Genomic DNA, 4,467 nt, shown 5'->3' on the forward strand with positions numbered 1-4,467 from the left:
AAAACCTTCCTTTTGGGGCAGTGCAGCAGTGGCTCAATGGCAAAATTCTTGCCTGCTGTGCTGGAGACCCAGGTTCATTTCCCGGAGCCTGCCCATGCCAAAAACAAAACAAAACAAAAACAAACAAAAAAAACAAAATTAAGGCAAGAAAAGTCATAGAAACATTATTAGAAATGAAAAATGCAAATAACCACAAATACAGCACAATCTGAAAAAAATAAAAGGATCCGATGAAAATCTTTATGAAAATAAATTTGAAAACTTAGGCGCAATGGATTTATTTTTATTCTGAGCAAAATCTATACCAAACTGTGCCTAATACGTTTAAATCATATGTTTTATTTCTATTGTCCTTAAAGAAATTGAATTAGGAGTTGTTATATTCATCTCCTCCAAACAAACAAAAAAGTTTAGATGGTTTATAGGTGATTTTTATAAATGTTCAAGGAATATATAGTTATCTTCTGAAGCTGCTACAAAGAATGCGAGTCAGATAACTCCTCAATCAATTAAATTTTAGTGTTGAAACTGAAAACATACAAGAATATCACAGGCCAATCTTTCATATTAACAGTTGCAAAAATCTTAATCAAAATATTAACACATGAAGCTAGTAATGTATTTTAAAAATGCATCATGATCAGGAAAGACAAGGGTAATTAATATTAGAACATCTGTGAATGCAGTTTTCCACACTAATAAAGTAGAAAAGTCAAATGACCATTTCAATGGACGGTAAAGCATTATTTGATACAATTAGTTTAGTCATCGCGTTAGGTTTGTAGCTTTAGCACGTGTCTTTTTCTCTTTTTACCTCTCCTTTTAATATTTAGCATTGTTAGCTAATCTTTTCTCTAGAGAGAGCATTGAACAAATAAAAGGAACTGAAATTGAAATTTGGGTATGGTGTTAACTTGTTAGATTCTCCAATAAGAGGGGAGGTGATAAGTGAGAAGTTCTTGTAAATCAGTTTTAAAGTTTATTTTAGATTTTAACCATATGTGTTTGTACTTCCTGAGCTTGTAGAGTTGTGATAAACACCAATATCTTTTTATGTGAGTGCTGTGTGATTTCAGTATGAAGTATAAATATGTGTCATCTAAGGGTTTTTCTTGATGTGTGTTCAGCAGATGTAGCACATATTGTCAGATCCTATAGGTCCTCTGAGTACTCATTTTTCCTGCCCATGCTCAGCCCTTGGCTTCCTCTGGTAGGTATGAATAACTCTTTGGTCTGAGGAATGCTCTGACCTTTGGAGCCTGCTTAGCCTTTGTGTGGTGGGGTGGGGTGGGGTGGGCACATGTTAATATCTCCCAAGCTATCCTCAACCAATGGTTGATGGGAATTGGTAGATAAATATCCTCAGCTGCCTAATGCTTCAGTTGAAACAACTCTGGGGTATGGTCTTCTAGAGTTTGTTTTCTAGAGTTTGCCAGCAGGATTGAGTTTGAGTTTCATTGAAGTTTTATTTTTCATTGGCTTCTTTGCTCTCCCTCTCCCACTCCAATCTTCTACTGGTGCGTTCTTCTACTTCCCAAATATACAACTTATTCATGTTATGGTGTCTTCACCTGGAACATCTCAACTCCTGTGGGGGTGGGGGAAGCCCTGTAGTCAAATAAATTTGAGATATCCAGTTTTGCTATCTTCCTTTTACAATGAATAAACCTAAGAAATAGGGTGGAAAAGAATCTATAACTTTTTTTCCTTAAAAAAAGAAAAAAACAGCTTAGCATTATAGAAATTATATGATTACTAAAGTGATTTTCATCCAACACTTAATATCTCTTTGAACAGCAATCACTTGGGGAATAGAAAGAATTGATATAAGAAACTAGTAAATTGTTCATTTAATATGTGATTTATTGAATACTCCAAGTTAGGTACTTAATTAAGAATACAAAGATAAATAAGACAAATCTTTGCACTTAAGTTTTTGATCTAGTGGAATTTAATCCATATGTTTTTCAACAAGGGATCTTGAAAAGAAAATCTCCCAATTCAAATGGTGTTTATAAGAAAATTTGAAACCTTCTGTATGTGTCTTGTTAACATGATTTGGTCTTATTTCTAGTGTGCACGTTGACTTGTAATCAATAATTTAGCTAATGGAAAGAAAAAAAGCTTGACTATATATTTGAATGATTTAGTAAATAATCTAGTAATTGCTATCTACTAGAACAATTCCCAACACTGAGAAAATCACAGTTTCATGCTAAAATGAATTAATATTTATATTGTGTTTCTGAACAATGGTTCTTCAAGACACTGACTTCCTGAGCAAGTACATGAAGTTAGGGGAGTTGTAATAGCAACTAATAAGATTAGATACTGAATTTTTTAATATCCTTCAAATTCTATAACAAGATTCCATTCAAAAATAATTTCATGCTTGTCTTTTATTACTAGAAAAAATTCCTTCGTAGATCAATAATCTGATTTGTATTTTGGTGGAAAAATCAAGAATGAGTAAAACATTCATTTGATAATTAGCATTGCATATCAAAAGACTTAGAGTGAGAGCAAAAGAGATGCACAGTAATTTTCACAGATTCTATCCACATTTACCAGGGCTGACTTTAAACATCGTATAGTCACACCTAGGCTCACTTCCTCCTGATGATAGTGGAAAGGAACACAGTGAGATCAAGACCCTAATGCAATGTCTGTGGACAGAATGATCTAGAGCTTTCCATGAATATGTATTTTTTGATGACAAAAAAGTTAAGATAAAGATGTTGAACTTCCTAGCCTTCTTTCCTTGTCACGCTCTCCTTAGATAATTCAATTTCCAAACTGAAATCCTTCTCCTCATTGAAACTATCCCTATTATAAGTCTCATAATTTTCTCTCCTTTACTATAGTTCTTTCATAGTTTTATACAAAATTCATATTTATCCAGGTTTCTTATAAAAGCATGAATATATATGTCAGTCTAACTAAATCATAATCACCTTTGAGGTAAGAAACCATATGTTTTATCTCTTCTTTCTCCCAAAGAACTTAATACAATTAAGGTACACATCAGATCCTTTAATAATTACCTAGTGATTTATTGATATTTTGAAGTTGTATATTTCAATGTCAGTGCAGTGATCAAAAGAAATAGAGATTAAGGGAAAGAAAGCAGAAATAAGAAAAGGGAAGAGAGAGGAAAAAGAGACAAGGAATCAATAGACATGAAGGGATTAAAATAACATCAGCCCAGTGAGGAACAGTTCAAAAGACAGAAATGGGAAGTGAATTTGGTGATAGTCAGTATTTAACCTTAAGGATATCCTATATTTAGTTGTTTTGTATGCATTGTTTTTTGTAATTGTTTGTGCTATTTATTTTTAAAACTCTAAGCATGTTAATGCAAATCATTTTGCATGTAACTGGGTGGCTTCATGTAACAAGGAATCTGGAAGTTGATTCACATTATTTTAACTAACTTTAAAAAATTAGATTTTATGTCTGGAAAAGAAAATAAAGTAACATCTTCTCATTCAAAGATAATTACTATTAATATGTATCATATCACTAAATAATAGTGTCTACATCATTATGTCATTATGTAGCTTACCTTTCTCATTTAGCCTAATATCATAAATTTTTTTTGTAAACTTTTTAATGGCCACACCATTATGGCAATCTGCTCACCATTTCATGTCCAGAGAGGTAGGTTTGTACAAAATGTGGAATTAAGAATATATCCATCTTTTTCAATTTTCAGCCCATGCTCTAAAAAAACAAAAACAAAAACAAAAATAAAACAAAACAAAAAGACTATTCCATCTTTTAAAAGAAAACATGAAATAAAAATTATGTGGGGTTTCTACTTATGGCAATTACAGGCTTAAGTTCTTTTGAACCAATTTCTCCCCTGAAAATAACTAAGATAGCTTGACAAAGTGTTTCTTAGTTATTCTTAAAATATATTGAAAAAATATTTTAAACACATCAGGCCACTGCTGCAATAGTATTTGTCAAACCAAGATCAAAATAAGTATTTGTTCATGTCAATTAGGTCAACTTCCTCAAAAGCTTTGAAACTTCTATATCTGTATTGCAACTTCATGCAATTTTTCAGATGTCTTCAGTTTAGTTCTTCAACCTCCCATTCCTCACTAAGCAACTGTCTTGATGTGAAACTGATTATAAATTGGGGGGGGGGGGCTCTTATATGTCCAATTTTGTCATACTAGTCCCATACAACCACCTAGAGCTTGGATTTCTCTCTGTCCCAGGAGCAGCGTTCTGCTGGGACTAAGTCCAGCCTATTCCCAGTATTGGCAAATTCCCCTGAGGACAAAAAGCATTTATGATTACTCACCAAACATGAGCTCCCCAAGATCTAGGAGGAGAAGGAAGCCAGGAGAGATTAACTCAGAATTTTTCTCTGCTTTTCTCTACCATGTCATTGTCAATTTAAATAGTGGCAGGCAGAGAAGCTGTGAGGTATGATCAGAGCTTTTCGTATTCTCC

Source organism: Tamandua tetradactyla, chromosome 1 (genome assembly GCF_023851605.1).
Source record: "Tamandua tetradactyla isolate mTamTet1 chromosome 1, mTamTet1.pri, whole genome shotgun sequence".
Taxonomy (NCBI): domain Eukaryota; kingdom Metazoa; phylum Chordata; class Mammalia; order Pilosa; family Myrmecophagidae; genus Tamandua; species Tamandua tetradactyla.